This window comes from Fukomys damarensis, unplaced genomic scaffold (genome assembly GCF_012274545.1).
Source record: "Fukomys damarensis isolate Sample0158 unplaced genomic scaffold, DMR_v1.0_HiC HiC_scaffold_28, whole genome shotgun sequence".
Taxonomy (NCBI): Eukaryota; Metazoa; Chordata; class Mammalia; order Rodentia; family Bathyergidae; genus Fukomys; species Fukomys damarensis.
The window spans coordinates 3,985,748-4,003,177 of NW_022900940.1; the positions used below are offsets into that span (position 1 = coordinate 3,985,748).

The 17,430-nt window shown below is 38.2% G+C and overlaps 1 protein-coding gene and 1 non-coding gene across 6 annotated transcripts in view; one reads left to right on the forward strand and one right to left on the reverse strand.

Annotated features, from left to right (window-relative positions):
- The window catches only part of Mitf (melanocyte inducing transcription factor), a 196,981-nt gene that overhangs the window by 127,189 nt on the left and 52,362 nt on the right, over positions 1–17,430 (forward strand). The gene's annotated exons all lie outside the window — the stretch shown is intronic.
- Positions 5,824–5,930, reverse strand: LOC117283652. The gene has a single exon (XR_004514682.1). It is a non-coding gene; the product is annotated as a U6 spliceosomal RNA (small nuclear RNA).

The window sequence follows — 17,430 nt, forward strand, 5'->3', positions numbered from 1 at the left end:
ATACATATATATATATATACATTTTTTTTTTTGAGACTGTGTCTTGCCATGTAGTTCAGGCTGGCCTTGAACTCACTGTGTAGCCATGTTAGCCACAGAGTCACTACAATCCTCCTGCCTCAGCTTCCCAAGTGCTGGGATTACAAGTGTGTGCCACCATGCAAGGCTAGGGCTTTTGTCATTGATTAAATGGAGTATTTGTCCAAGTCTCTGCACCATGCCTGAAGTAACTGGCTGTGCTTCATCCCATTTAAGAAGTCTTTCCCACCACACTGACCATGATGGTGATTTTTGGTTTAGGAATAGAGATAATTATGAGTTAGAACTTTCACTTAGAGTGAAAGTTTCTATAACAACATCCAAAAATGTTAGTGAAGACCTCTTACCTTGTAAAGATCTTGGTGGCTCATCCTATCACAACTTGTATGCTTCATATTTCTGTGCGTTTTTAATGATAAATTTGTGTTGCTATGAAACGAATTTTGAAATGCTCACTTTGATAGACTCAAACAGTGCTTTTAATAGGAATTTTCTCCTGAAGCTATGATTGTATTTTTAATTCTTTTCCCCTACCTTGTCCCTGTGAGATTGGAGCTTTTGCTGTATGTTAGCTCTTAAAACTGGCACTTCGGTTCTGCTTGTTTTCCTGTTTTCTTTTAAGTGAGTGTCACCTGTAATTCTCTTACATTATTATATGAAAAACTCAAAATCTCCTTCACAAATTTTATCTACTTAGTCTCAACAATTTGAAAGACTATTGATAGACTACTTTTTATAGGTATGCTTATATATAGAAGACATTGTGGATACATCTAAGCTAATTCTAAATTTAACTTTGCCCTACTAAAATAAGTGGATGGGATCTGTGTTGAAAATATGTAAATCAGTACAGTGGCCGTGTTCAAGGTTATAGCTGCAATCAGCACTAGAATATTGGCTCTTGCCCTAAATGTGTCTCTTTTTATTGACTTCTTTGAATTATCAGCCTGAACTTTTAAAAAGATTTAGCATCTGATGATGCACTAGTGTTTCAGATCTTGTTTATAAAGTTAGATGTTTTTGTGTGTTACTTTACAACTGTTAAAAGGAAATGAATCAAAATTGGAACATACAAAGCTGGTAAACTAGGTGGTTGTTAAAACAGAGAAAGGAAATGCTTTAAATCACTGTTTTCAAAAATAGGGACTGTCCTAGAAAAAGGACTAGATGAATCTAAATTATAATGTTCCTGCAAGCTATATCTGGAATGGGTACTGGGAGAGGAAGTGGTGATCAAAGGCCTTATAACTATTTTTTTTACTAGGATATTGGATACATACATTCCTCATGTAATTAAAGTGGATATCTCTAATGCCTTTTATTTAAGAATCTGAGCAAAATCCTGTTAACCTATAACTTTTTGAGATGCACATTTTTTTTGGTCAGGTGAGTTTACCAGACTCATGCACACTAAGCAGCTCTCGTGGTTTTGGTTAGAAGAAAGGGAAGAACATATAGGGATCCTGGAAATTAAAAGTGAGCAAAACGGTTTTATTTATTTGATTGTGATTAATTTAAAAAAGCAATTAAGAGATCCAAAATAAAAAGCAAAATTCATGCTTCTACTACAGTACTACCAAGCATAATTTCATTGTAATCTCCCTTGTTGGCTCTGAGTTTTATATAATTAAAATTTAGGGGCTGAAAATTTTTTTGAGACTTAATTAGAAGTGACAAACCAGAGACATTCCTGCCAGTTAGGGAAGGCTTAAGAAATTCTTATTGGCTAAACTACAAATATGTAACATTTTTCTGAGCACTGCCTGGTAGTTCAGACTACCTAAAGGTGACAAGATTAGCCCTGTATTTCTAGTTAAGTAGTAAAAATTAGATTAATAAGTACCAGGCAAAGAAACTTTTCTTGCCTTCCTTTTTTTTTTTTTTTTTCCACTCTCTTTTTATCCTGTAAGAAATCTTACCTTGAGTACTTCTGGCTGTGGAGATTGGTGCCTTAATTAGCCACATGTTCTTTTTACCTCCTGGGAAATAAGTACAGGATAAAATTGGGGATCAAGACACAGACGTACATTGACTTAGCACACGCCACTAAGTAATTCATCAAGGAATGTTGGTAATTAGTACTGCCTCTTTCAACTCTTGGCTTATTTTATAAAACCGGTTGATTTAAAATAATGCCTGCTGATTTATTGCCCACACGTTTCAAGACGGGGACTTGGCCCTTAAACAAAAGCAAGACTGTGCAGTGATGGAAGCATGCCCTCCTGTTTTTTGTGTTTTTACAAATTCTGAAGGGCCATCTATGTCCCATGTTAACTTTGTTGCGTTTTCTTTTACCCAGTTCAGCATTTTCCTGGGCTTTCTTTTGTGTCTTGGTGAAGAGAAAGGGACAGCAAATTGAAAGAAAGAAAGAAAAAAAGAAGGAAGGAAGGAAGGAAGGAAGGAAGGAAGGGAAGGGAAGGAAGGGAAGAAAGAAAGAAAGAAAGAAAGAAAGAAAGAAAGAAAGAAAGAAAGAAAGAAAGAAAGAAAGAAAGAAAGAAAGAAAGAAAGAAAGAAAGAAAGAAAGAAAGAAAGAAAGAAAGAAAGAAAGAAAGAAAGAAAGAAAGAGAAAGAAAGAAAAGAAAAGAAATTCAGGCTCTTGGAGGTTTTGGATATGAGGTGCTTGTCAAAGTGTATTGCCTCACTGTGGTTTGATGGAATTTAATTTGAATCTTTCATCTGGTCAGACAGGCTGTAGCAATGGCCTTTGGTCTTCCATTGTGATATCCTTAGTAATATTTGTGGCATCGGGCTAATCTTAGATTAAATTTATATAAGGTGCACCGGATTATATGACTGCAGTCTTGTAGCTTTAATATTTAAATGTCGTAGCTCTAATATGGTTACCTAATTCCCATGTTAACTAACATACTTCGTTATGCTTTGAGAAATGACCATAATCAGTATCCCTGCAAAAATTCAAACATTTGCCTGTGTCCAGTAATTAAGGAGACATTGGGCACATTTCTTGTTCTGTTTGGACCTCAGTGTCTTCACCCACAAAATAGGGGTAACAGTGTCTGCTCTGGAGAGTTTTTGTGAGAGGTAAATGGGGAATTCACCAAAACATTAGAATGTGAGCCATGTATATGAATTCAGATTTTCCAGTACTCATGAAAAACAATAAAAAGAGACAGATGAAATTAATTTTAATATATTTTACTTAACTACACATGGTGGTGCATGCCTGTAATCTAGCACTCTGGAAGGCTAAGGCAGGAAGATTGCAAGTTTGATCCCAGCCTCAGCAACTCAGTAAGACCCTGTCTCTGAATAAAATATAGAATAAAAGAAGAATAAGGATGTAGCTCGGGGTGAGGGTCCTAGATTCAATCCACAGTACCACAAAATCATATATATATATATCCACCCCTAGAATATTATTATTTTAACCTGTAATTAGGATAACAGTCATTACCAAGATATTTTACCATCTTTTTTTCATTAAGCTTTTGTTTTAAGCCTTCCATACTGTCTTCAAAATTGGATATTTTGTGTTTCCAACATGTTTCAACTTAAACACTAAATTTTCATCAGAATTATTTGATTCTATAAAATTTATAGTTTAGATTCTATAAAATTTATAGTTGAGAAAGTAGATCAGTACACTTAAGTTGTCTCAAACATGTTTCCAATAATTAAACAGCAATATGTCATTAAATTGAGATTTAGGTGAAATAGTAATTCAGTCACTCTGTCTGAGCCACATTTCCAATGCCACATTTCCATGTGGCATGGTGACCTTTGCATTGGACAGCATGGAAGGGAAATGCTCCAGAAGGGGTCCTATTTCATTTTTGATAATAGATAACCATTTATTATCCATCCGAATACAGTAGCATCATCATCATCATCTCCAACTTGTTATCTTCCTGTATCACTTTGGTACCTACCCAGTACTACTGTTTTATGCTCCCCCTCCCAAGGAAACAAAAATGAGTCATTGTTTTCTTCCTCATGATTCAGAGCCCAGGTTAGCTGACCTGCTTGCGTCTGGTTGATAGTTCCTTTTTCTACAGCACACAGCAAAGCGCTCTCCTGGGTGATGTCACATGTTAGACCGTCTCTGCCAGCCTTCTTCTATTCACACTGAGCGCGTGGCAGCTCGAAGCGTCAGTCTTCCTTGTGTACTCCACCCAGGATCTTCTCAGACTTACATCTGTCACCCTTGCAAAGCATCTGTGTCCTGCGTGTTAAACAATCTGAAACTGGGAACGTTGAAGGGTTTTGCCGACGTTCTTGGTGTAAAACAGATAAAATGAGAATAGTTCTATTTTGTTTTTTAATGTATATTGATTGGGTAGTAGCTTTAGTTCACATAAAGGATATTGAAAACCTTTCTTGGGGGTGGATTTTTATTTATACTAATATTACTAAGGCAGTTTCTTTTCTCACTGAACATGCAATAAATTTTTAGGAAATTTCAGCACAGCTTGTAATTTACTAAAACAGTTCTTCTATTTTTCTCATTTACTAGGCACCTAAGTCTTCTTTTTTGATATTTTTGACCATTTATATCAGAGATAAAATCCCTGTAATGATAATTTACTTTTAGTCGCTTTGTTATTCCTTATACACAGTCTATTATACACGAATTAGTAGGCTATATTAGAGATTTAATGTGTTCTTCATGTGCTACTAAGAACCTATAAAGTCACATTCTTGTGCAATTACAAGAAAGCCAAGAAAGCAAAAATGTAAAACATTTTAAGACTTCAGAAGGAAAAAGTATTACATTATTAGATTTTATGACTTCCTCAGTTTGGGCTCATATAGTGTATATTTCCTGAGTGTTAATTATTTATTTAACTATTTTCTTCAAATAATGTATGTTAGTAAGCATTCAGGCCATTGCAAAGTTTATTTTAGTGTCCTGCCCAGGATTGTATTAAAATTACATACCAAAGAAGTTTTCAACTCATTCCTTATAATCTTGATAGAGTGCACAATACAATATGACAAATATAGGTCATTGTGCTCATTTTTATTGACTCTTAGGACTATGGGTATCTCATAGACAAGGAAAACAAACAGCTTTCTGAAAGAACATTTAATTTGGATGTAAAGGTTTCATTCATTTTGACATAGAGCTTAACATAAAACTGCCTTTTTGAGAAGTATTCTATAACTTGGTGTCTGTCAAAGTGTGGGCTGGGCCCTTACCCCTGTATCACCTTCGGGTCCTCATTGTAAAAAGGACACCAAGACAGAAACTCTGGGATTAGAACTTAATCTGTGTTTTAATCAGTCCTCTGGAATATTCTAAAGCATTCTCATATTTAAGGATACTAGCTATAAAAATCTAGCAGTTAATGTCTGAGAAACATTTGAAAAATGAGGAAATGCATGTGCAAATAAAGTGAACCAGATTTCTTTATTGTGGGCTTTGTAGATCCTTTCGCACATAGAATCACAGCAGATCTCCAACAGTGGTGCAGTAGGCAGGAGCTGAGAGAGGAAAGGAGAAGACAGGTGGAGTGTTGCCTAGGATTGATCAGCAGAGACAGGAAAATACTCAGTAGCTATTTAGTATATTTTGTATATTCATTGTATTCCATTATATGCAAAGATCATAAAAATAGATGAATCCTCTCTAATCTCAAGTGAGTAGAAGATAAAACAGTAATTACCAATGCTAAAATTACTTTCTTTGGAGCAGGTTTTCTTACCCGATAGCCTGGAAAGAAACTGTTGGGCCTTTTGCAGAGCTCTGAGGGCTCAGTGAAATCCATTTGTCTACAAATATTTGTGAATTATGTGTGTCTCTTGTACATGAATCTGTCTTGTTAAAATATGGAACACTTCACAGATTTGCATGTCATCCTTGCACAGGGGCCATGCTAATCTTCTCTGTATTGTTCCAATTTTAGTATATGTGCTGCCAGAGCAAGCACTATGCATCTCTTTTTCAAATAAATGTAGGTGCTGCTGTGAGAAAGTCCAAGTTGATAACAAAGCCATATCTTTCGGGTTGTTTTCTTGGTTTTTGGCACTTTCTTGTTGAACAAAAAGCAAAAGTACAGCTCCTAATCAAATGAGGCCTTAAAATATTTAACTTTTAAAAATAAGTAAAAACCACTTTTAAAAATACAGTACTGCATTCTTAAGAGTCGGATTCAGCTAACAGACACCCTGAGTGGAAGGCTCAGCGATGTCTTGTTTACCCTATGTCCCACACATGCTCAGCCTTCCCCATCAGGGCCTCCCAGAGGGTACAGTGAACCTACATTTACACGTCATCATCACACAGAGTCCATAGTTTATGCTCACTCTTGATGTGCATCCTGAGGGTTTGGAAAATGTTTGACATGTATCCACTATTACTGTATCACATAAGGTATTTTTTTCAGTGCCCTAATAAAAACAAACATACATATACATATATATAGCTGGGTCAAATGGAGCCTCTAGTCCCAGCTCTTTGAGGTATCTCCATATTGATTTCTATAGTGGTTGCACCAGTCTGCACTCCTACCAACAATGGAAAAGGGTTCCTTTCTCCCCACAACCCCGCCAACATTTGTTGTTGTGTGATTTGATAGCAGTCATTCTTTGTGGGGTGAGGTGGAATCTCACTGTTGTTTTCATCTGTATCTCTCTAATGACCAGTGATATGGCACACTTTTTCATATATTTATTTGCTACTTTTACTTTTTTGTCTGAGAAATATCTGTTCATTTCAGATGCCCATTTTTGAATCATGTCTTTATATTTGTGGGTGCTGGGTTTTTTGAGTTCTTTATATATTCTAGATAATAGTCCTTTGTCTTAGGAGTAGCTGGTAAAAATTTTTTTCCCACATTATAGGTTGTCTTTTAGTTCTGTTGATGGTTTCTTTTGCAGTGCAGAAGCTTTTTAATAAGATGAGATCCCATTTGTTGATTCTTTCTGCTAGTTCCTGTGCTACTGAGAATTGGTTCATAAAGTCTTTTCCTATGCCAGTGTCTTCAAGAGTTCTGCCTAACTTCCAGAAAATTTAGTGACTCTTTTTTAATATTTAGAACTTTAATCCACTTGGATTTTAATTTAGTGCATGGTGAAAGAAAAGGGTCTAGTTTTAATCTTTGATAGGTTGAAATCCAGTTTTTCCAACACCATTTATTAAAGAGGCTATCTTGCCTCCAGTGAGGATGGTTGGCTCCTTTGTCAAAGATGAGGTAGCTGAATACATCTGGAGTTGGTTTTTTATCTTCCATTCTATTCTACTGATCCTCAGGTCTTTTTCTTTGCCAGTACCATGCTGTTTTTATCACAGTGGCTTTGTAGTATAGTTTCGAATTGGGAATTGTTATACCTGCTGCCATGTGTCTGTGGCCTAGGATGGCTTTTGCTATTCTAGGTCTCTTATGGTTCCAAATGAATTTTTGGATTCTTTTTTCTAGTTCTGTGAAATATACTGTTGGAATTTTAATCAGTATTGCGTTGAATCTGTATAGCAATTTTGGAAGTATGGCCATTTTCACTGAGTTGATTCTTCCTACCCAGGAGCAGGGGATATCTTTCCATTTTCTTACATCCTCTTTGATTTCTTTTTGCAGAGTGCTGTAGTTTTTAGTATAGAGGTCTTTTGATTCTTTCATTAGATTGATTCCTGGATACTTCATTTTTTTAGATGCTATTGTGAAAGGAATTGTTTCCCTAATTTCTCTCTCAGTGAGTATGTTATTTGTATATAAGAAGGCTATTGATTTTTTATTGTTGACCTTATATCCAGCTACTCTGTGATATATGCACACCTATGTTTATAGTGGCACAGTGTGTAATAGCTAAAACTTGGAAACAGCCCATTTGCCCATCAGTTGGAGACTGGATAAAGAAGATGTGGTTTTTCTATAAAATGATACTACTCAGCCATAAAGAATGAGAAATTAGAGTCATTCATAGGAAAATGGATACATATTGAGGATATACTCCTAAGTGAAATAAATAAGTCACACATGTATAAATAGCGAATAGTTTCTGTGGTATGAAAAACTATTATGTACATAAGATCCTAATGATATAATTGACAATGTGAAATAGGAAGAAAAGGGCTAAAAGTGTAGGGGAAGTGGGAAGGGTAGGGGGAAGGTAATAAGGGAAAAGAAAAAAAACATGAGAAAATTAAAAAAGGAAAATAAAGTATTTGTAAATAGGGAAGGGAGGAGGGGGTGAAGGGAGGGCAGGGATAAAGGGAAAAAATGAGAACCAAGACCTGTCATGTAAAGCTACAAGATCCCAATGATGAATGTAACTGTACTGTGTACCTAAAATGTACCAATAAACTCAATGAGAAAAAAAGAAATAAAAATGAGTGAGAAAGATAGATATATGGAGAGAAAGCGAGAGAGAGAAGGGAAATTTTAAAAAAAACATGATAACTGGAAAAATGTAAAAAAATTCAAAATGGATCTGATTACACGGTGACATAGAATGGCCTTTTTGGTTAGCTTGCCCCTGCTGGTTGGAAGAAAAAATAAAAAGGTCATTTCAGGGTGCTCCAGCCTAAAGACCTGAGGCTGGAGTCTGTAGCTCACCTGCTCACCACACTGTCCCACTCTAGGCTTAAGAGAGACGCATCTTCTACCTGAGCTGTGACAGACGCTTTAAGTCTACCTCTCTGCCTCCCTCCTGGTGTTCCTTATTACCCAACCAGAGGAGAGAGGTAGAAGCCACCTCACACGCTTCTGAGGACTTCTTCCCTGGATCGTAAATCTTGCTTCCTGGATTTGTGTTGCCTTTCTGTCAAGATTCACATATTTCATTTAAAATTCACTCAAAGGACTTCTGCCCAAAGACCCTGGATTATGGGCTACACCTTGGTATCTGGTCGTGGGATGCCTGTTTAGGGGCATGAGCTCCGAGTTAGACAGACACTACTCCAATTTCTTCTGAGCTCCATTCTCTTGTCTACATAACAGGGATAATAAGAGTCCCCATCCTGTGGGATCATTTGAGAAATAAATCGTAAGCTATGTGCAGAGAGAGTTCTTGGTCCTGAGCTTAGCACAGTACTCATCGCTGATTATTGTCATCGCATTTCAGCCCAAAACAGCACAGTTAACAGCATTTACCCCTTGCACTAGGTTCTTGGGAAATGATGAAAAGGTGAATGCATTGGCAAGTGGGGAGGAAAGTTGATTCTATATCTATGATTAACCATGAATTTATGTAGAGGTATATACAATATCTGAAGGTTCTTTCAGTAATTATATTTCAGCAGCAAGGAACTTTTCATAAAAATCACCTGGCAGTACAGGTTCTCCTAAGAGTAACTATGAGGGGGAAGGAGGTTAGTGAGATGCTTGGCCACCATTTTTTTTGATATACAAAAAAGTCATAATTTATATTAATAAAGCACATTGTAACTACATTGAGATCCTATGTTGACATTGTTTTTTAGTTAGTGTTGGCTACCATTTTTAATTGTCCCCTAATATATACCTATTATTTAAGTCTTAATTCATTTTAATTATTGACAGCTATATAAGAGAATTGTTAAGTGTTTACTTATAGAAAATTTTGGGGAAAGTAATAAAAAATCTGGGATCAATTTTTCAGGAAAAATTCATAGACATTGGGCTATTAAAATGCTCCCTTATTCTGAAATCCATTTATAAGCTGAGAATTTGGGTTCAATATGAGCGACCTTTTGTGATTCTAGAAACATAGAATCTGTGAACATAGAACTTTTTAAAGCTTTATTATTTTTTGGTTTTATTATTTCTAGGCAAATAGAGATTCAAAACACGTTTAATCACTGCCTCTCAGCTGGGCCCCAGGTTACCAGTTAACCAATGAAAAGAAGTGATCCGTGTGCAGGAGTTTTATCCCTGTTCATTTTAGAATTTTCACACTGATAAGGGGATGTAGTGATCTATAATCAGAGTCCAGGATCTTTTTTATTTAGCTTCTAAGTGTTTCGACTCATTTGCCGTGGAATTACCTAGCCTCTTCCTTACACAATGTGTCTCTTTCGTTTCTAGCCTGAGATCCCACCATCCTACCCTGTGACCCTATCTGGTAGTAGATTTAGAAATTTAGCTTTTTTTCTTTTCAGTTTTTAGAAACATGTCACATTGAGTATTGTGCTGTCACTACTAATGCCCTGATGGCCTTTGCATTTGCTATTAAACCATTTATGTCACTTTCATGATACAGTGTGTTTTGAAAGAAGCCCAAAGGCCATTCTTTTCAGCAGACTCTATTGCAAAATTTGCTACACTTGCTAAGGCAACTGTAAAATCAAGCATACATACAGGTTAGATATCCTCCTGTGGGGATCCTTGGGATCCCTTTCTGGGCCTTGGTCTCCCCAGCTGAGTAGTCTCAGATTTCCCTCCTAGCTCTGACATGCAAGGAAGTGTCTCTTTTTCCCTGAGAGATGCCCGCTTGCTGATCAGGAAAGTCTCATTTGTGATAAGATAAAGGTGACAAAGGACTTGAAAAGAAGTGTAGCATGTGTAATGCATTTCCACTGTGGTTAAGTACCACCTTCTCCTTGAGGATGGCTACAGGTGAGTTAGAAAACCCTTTATTGTTAGACAGACAACATAGACATTCTGTGATTTTGCCTATATGTGATATGTTAATTATAATAATATTAATCATGAATATTACTTGCCCCATTTCTGAGTTTCCCCTGAAAACGTTTTTTTTCCCCCTTCAATACTTGGGATTGAACTCAGGACCTTGCGCTTGCCAGGCAGGCGCAGCACCACTGAGCTATATCTTTGGCCCATCTGAAGAGCTTTTAAGAAGGAATGGAGCCTAGATATACAAGGGATAGATGGCAGGGGAATCAGCCACACTGCAGCGTTTCATGAGCACTACCCTCTCAAAATCCTTTCAAATATTTAATTCTCAAATTTGTTAAATCTCTGATACTCCTGTTCATTTGTGACAAATTTGTAGTCATTGAATACTCTATAGCTTTTATGTCCTTTTACTTAGTAAGCAGAAAATAGACACTAAGCATGTTCATTTACATGAAATGTTATTTACTATTGTATGCATTTTACTCTTTTTCCTTCAGTTTAAGTATTAACATTGATTTTTATCCTCTCCTTAAGACAGAATATGTGGGGAGTTGTTGACTCTTTTTCTCTTAAAGACTTTCCTTTTTCAGTGATCTTTCAGCTTTATCTTTTCTTCCTCTCTCCTTAAAATACACCTTTCTAGTTAAAAGAACCCTCACATTTTCTTCTTCCCTCTTTTCTTCTCCTTCCCCCCTTCCTGCCAAAATCTGAAATTACATAGCTTCCCTCCCTAGAATCCTAGCCCTGTCCTTAGAGAGCCTTGAAAAAGTGACTTGATCTTTTCCCTAAATCTTAGTTTCTAATCTGTAAAATGGATACACACTATCCCATTTCACTATATCTCAAATGTTGTTGGTAAATAGAAACTTGTAAGTGTAGCATGGTATTTCTTTTGGTTCATTTTATACAGCATGCTTATGTTGGAAGCAGTCAAGGGCCAGGTTTATCCTATTTAAAGAGAAAGCCTTAGCCATACATAAAGATGTTAAGAAATCGAGCTGGCTATCTACACAGCCTCTGTGCCTTCTATGGCGGGGAGCAATCTGGCTGCAGGAAGGGCTTGGCTTCTCCGCATGCTCAGGAAAGGCCCTGATCTCCCCTTTAACCATGCATTCATCAAGAGTTTTTAAAACATGACTGCCTTGAAGTGCTTGCCTGGCCTGTCTGCCTTTGGAGAGGAGCCACAGATGCTTCCGGGTATAAGCCCTCTGGGATTGCAGTATCGCCTACACAAGGCAGTAGAAGTTTAACCAGCTGGAGATGAGGGAGTGATTGTTGTTATTCACGCTCTGGTTACAAAAGTCCATAGGTTATGAGGGGACTGTCCTGACCTTCTCTATTCTATATGCCCTACTAGTCACAGTATGCAATTTCTGCAGAACACACCATTTTCCAGGATTGTGTAGATGGAGTCAGAGCAGAAATACCTGAACCAACTACTGAGTTGTATAAATGAAGTGAATGAATGCCTGGAAAGTCTGTAGCACAGCTCTGTGGGTGGTTGCCTTTGAGTGGAGTCTCCAGGGACAAGAAAAAAAGGGCCCAGTCGATGTCTAGTCCTAGCTAACCCTTCTCATACATGTCTGCTCCTTCAGTAAGAAGGTTCTTGGTCTTCCTTGGAGATGCCGTGGGCAGGCAGAGGAAGCAAGCTCAGCTTTGGAAAAGCCTAGGGAGAGGAATGAGGTGACAGTACACATTCTGGGAGTGGGTGTGGAGCAGGGAAATCCAAAGGGGTAGCAGGTAAAGCTGAGAGTGTTGAGGGGTGAGGCTGGACCAGTAAAGGGGCCAGGAGCGTGGGCTGGCTGCCGCAAGGATTGGGTCGGCACACGCACAGGCATGCACTTTTCTTTTAGTTGTGGTCTGAGGTTTTCCTTTTAGAGGGGAGGTATTTAAGGCAGACTTCTCTTGGAGTGGTAGGGTGGGTACATTGTTTTTATGTGAAGATAATTGGAAGTAGGGTGGCTATCAAAAATGATCAAGGATAAAGTGATGAAGGCATGGACTCCATAAGTCTTAGAAAACATAAGAAGAAAGTGTTAGTTAAAAATAAATAAAAGGGTAAAGTGAATGGAACCTTAATAGGTGAAGAGAAGACAAAAGGTATCCTACCGTATACATCTTACATAGGAGACTGAATAAGATAAAAATTAAGAAATCAGCAGGAGTCAGCAGACAATGTCCATAATCCAAATCCTGCCTCTACGTCTTTTGTAAAATTGTTTTCAGAGTACAGTCGTGCTCATACCTTTTCATGTGGTTTATGGTTGGCTGATACAACAATGGCAGATTCTGATACTACAACCAAGACCTCATGGCTCAAAAGACTGAAAGAAAGTACTCTCTGGGGTGGAGATTTAGCTCAGTGGTTCTACCACCTGTCTCCCAAGCTCAAGGACTCAAGTTCGATCCCCGTTACCCCCCCGCAAAAACAATCCCTGGGAAGTACATTATGGCCCTGAATAGAGAAGTTGGATGACTACTAATAAGTAGTAGACATGAGTTTCAAATCCTCGGGCATTGGGATTATATTTCTTTGTTCATCTTGAAATGTTGGGCATTTTCCATTCTATCTAAAGTATGGTAGGACATACACAAATTAATTCATTGAATTAATGAATGAATCTGAATGAATGAATGAATGAACGAAGCCAAATCTGTTTAAATTATGGTTATTCTGTGCTATTAAGGATTATTTTGTACTGATTCTAACAAAGATGTGTAATAGGGGTTAATATACGAAACAAGTGTTTGCTGAGTGCCATCAGTGTATGACGGCATCCTTTTTCATTTGAAGATATAGAGGATTTTATGTGACCATGCATGACTTAGTGGGGGAGGCTGGGATAGCCAGAGTTGAGTTTTATAGAGAGAGCATAGATAGTCCTGTGCTACATTTCTGAACTGACCAGAGTAGGTGGCCAGAGAATGATTTTCATCTCAGGAGACTTATTCTATCTGCTGAGATTGACTCCCACAGAAAACCACCAGCTCAGATGCAACCGTGCCTGCTAGGCAGAAGAATGTGGATATTTCTCCTGAAACTACCCTGGGGAAAATTCTCCTGGGCAGAATTGTATCAGCTGGAGACTAAGTCCTTTTCTTTTTCAGTAGTCGGGAATTTCTGGACCCACAGATTTCCAGGAAAAAAGGAAAAGATGCAGGTGACTTCTGAAAGGAATGATTTCCAGGGCCACTGACTTTACCTGTTGGTGGTATCTGCTCTTGGCATCTGCCCAGGGACAGGACCGCAAAGCGGACAGATGTTTCAGATACCCCACCCCTGTCAAAACTCCTTCCATGTCTCTGCTTCTGTGCACTCCTGCGTTCAGATTTCATCAGTCATGAAAGCCTTGGTAAGAACCATTTATTTGTATGATTCCCTCCAGAAGTCTTTGCGCATTAAGAGGCCTTGATTACTGCCAAGGAGGAGGGGAAGATAAAATGGTAAAATGATCAGTTTGGGGAGGAGAAGGGGTTGAAGGCAGGAAGCAGTGATCTTTGCCATACTCCAGTCTCAGTGGGCAAGTGACCCTCTTCTCTGCTCACAGCGAATGCTCACCTTACCCAACCTTGTTGTACCCAGTTTATCTTGGCAGCCATAGTAATCTTTCTCCACGGAACTAAAAAATTACTGCACTTCCCTTCTGTTATTGCTTACATGTTCCTCTTTCTAGTCTCTTGTTTCAAGAGTAGCTCCTTAATTGCTGTTGCATGATGTGATACAAGTACCTGCCCTTCTCCTCCTTCCTGGCCCTGTTTAACCAGGCGCCTCCCACATCATGTTCTGTGTGATCATCCTGACTGACTCATGAGGTGAGACCAGATGACACTTTCAAGCCAGTGACCTTCTTTTGGAGTTAGAATTGTCAAAAGTTGAGAGAATAAAGTAAAAATTGGTAGGCCGAACCATACAGCTGGCCCTTTCTTCGTGAAGGAGGGTGCAGAGGAGGTCCTTATGTCAAGAGAAAGTTGTGCCTGAACTCTTTAATGATAGTTAGCCAGGTAATTGGTTCAAGAATGAAAGTAATACAATTGAGGTAAATAAAGGGTGAGACACAATGCTTATTCAAGGAAAAATTAGATAAATGGATAGAGAAAAAAAGGACTGTAGAATGTCTACCATAGAATATTACTTTATGGAACTACTGGACTTGCTACCTATTAAAATGTATCAGGAAAAATGAATCCGGAGAGGAAAACTCAATTTAAAGTATATGAGGTACCAGAAGCAATCCTTTGTGCATCTTCATTGAAAAAACAGACAAACAAACAAACAATCTTGTTTTGAATTAAAAAACAAAATCAAAAGAACCCAAAAAAAACCTGTGAGAATGGAATGAGATAGGTGTGAAGTACACTGAGCTCTTATGGGTGAAAGTTGCTACAGTATAACATTTTTTCTTTTCAAATCCATAATTTGGAGTTTCATTGTAATTTTGAGCAGAACGCCCTGGGAACAGCTACAGAAAAGGAGCCAAACTGGTGATGAAATGAACCAATATGACTTAGAAAAAAAAAAAACCTGATAAATCTTTAGTCAGGATTTTTTCTCTAGCTACAGAAATTCGTACAGTTTACTTTTATTTAGAGACTTTACCATCGCCATTTTACCTAGAGTTAGAAAAGTTTTGTGGATTGTTTTTTCAACTTCAAACCTGTTTTAGCCATTATGCCGCTAACTCTGCCTTTCTGCCCATCCTTCCACCCTCCCCAGCTGCTGCAGTTGAATTTTTTTTAAGTCTGTCTTAGTCCGAGTGTACTTAGAAGGAGTGGAGTCTAAGCCCACGGAACTTCGCATTTGCTTACTTTTCTGCATGGCCCACTGTCTAATTGCATATTTGAGCCAGAACAACTGATTGTATCCACGCTCCATCGAAGACTGTAACTAGATGGGGAAATTAATTAATATACTAAATTCTGAAAAGAGACATTTTAGATATCCTCACCTATCTAATTCACAGATTCACAGGAAAACTCAACAGTACTTTGAGCCTCCAAAACACAGCATGTGCTGAACACAGCCTCCCTTCTCTATGTCATTAGACACTCCTGGGGTGTAGGCGATTAACTGACCCATTTATCCCATCAGGTGTCTAACTTGCAGAGGCCAGGTTGTCCTCAACTCTGAATCTGTGTGAGAGTCCAAGGGGGAGCTGGGACCCTGCTGAGTCAGGCTAAGTGGCAGCAAAAGTGTTATTTCCATGATTTAACTTAAAACTCTTTGCTTTGACTTGGAAATTCAGTTATGGTCCATTCTCTGTGGCAGTGGACAGAGGACCTTACTTTTAGAGAGGGTCTCGTATGTTTGGTGAAGTAAAACAGAGAGGTACCAATTCCATCAGTGGAACTCAGACTTTTTGTGTCAGAGTCATGACATCTGCTGAGAAGAAATATATTCATACTGTATGGCTATTTCTTTCTTTAGTTTTTTTTCTCTTCCATTGATGAATAATTCTTGCCCATCATGCTTCCTTATTTTTCCCACTTACATAAATTCGTAAGGCTATGATGGCTAACTCCATACTTTCAAAGCTCAGATTGAACTTCACAAGAGCTGAGATCTTACCGGTTTGATTTTCTCCTGGGTCCGCCACATGTAAAGAATACAGAGGCTGATTGCAGGCTTAATAAATATTTGTTGAATGAGTGTGCAGTTTAACCCGTGACTCATTCTTTATGTTTGAGTGACCTTGCTGTCCAGTGGGCTCGGGTGGTTGGTTGATATTTTCCTCTACAGGAAGGGAGATAGCTTATTCTGGTATAAAATAGACCCCTTTGAAAAATCAGCCTGAGGCTCTTCCTTTCTTTTCTTAATATATGGTGCTGGTTTGATCTTTGGACAAAAATACTACTTTTAATTACTGTGTAGTTTTTAATTATACTCCTAACCTCTGGAACACTGACATGATAACACATTCAGTCCTTTATCTTTTACTTGGTTATTGACTTGCCTTTTGACTTAGGGTGTTAGCAGTTCAAAGTATTTAGTTGGAATTGCTTCTAACATATCTTACTGTATTTTTTTAGGTAAAGTGCCCCCCCAAAAGCCACTGGGTTTGATTTCAAAATTAAAAATAAACTGCTTTGTTTTAAAAAAAGAAAGTAATTAGGAGAATGCATTAATGATATTTTCTGTCATGGTTCCTTATTTCGCATTTTGTTTGTAGAGAGTATAAAGCTATGGACTCAAGGAATTTAGGGATAAGATTTCTCTTTTTTGTTGTAGTTTTTTTTTGGAGTGGGTGGTACCGGGGATTGAACTTGGTACCTTGCGCTTGCAAGGCAGGCCACCGAACTGCTGAGCTAAATCCCTGGCCCTAAGATTTCTCTTTTTGATGAATTTTTATGTGGTATAGTATCAATTATTTTGAAACCCCAAAGATAAAATTTTGATATGTATCATAAGAACCATTTTTCTCTATGACATAGGTCTAGTTTGTGGTTGTGACTAGTAATTTCCAAAGTAGTTAATCTTTAGAATTCCCTGACTTGCATTTAAAAATAAAAGTTGCCATGTCCAGATGTGGAGGGTGTGAGTGGGCCTGCCATCTGTATTTTTTCAAACCTCCCAGGCAGCTTCAGATGGTCACAAAGTGTAGTTTAGAACACAGGATCAGCAGGTTCAAGGTCCTGGGTGTGATTTGCCTCTGGGCCTCTTAACTGAACCCTGTTCTGGGATCCCAGCCCTGCTTCCTGGCCCAGGCAGCCATCTTCACAGTGGATGTTCTTGAGGGAGTATAGGTAGGAGAATGAGGATGGGAGGCCAAGAACCTGTGTCTATCTTAACTACTGTGAAACATACCTTAGATGAGGATGCAGCTAGGGTTTCTTCTAAGGGCAGCTAATTTCAATCTCCCCCCCTTCCCTCTCCCCCCTC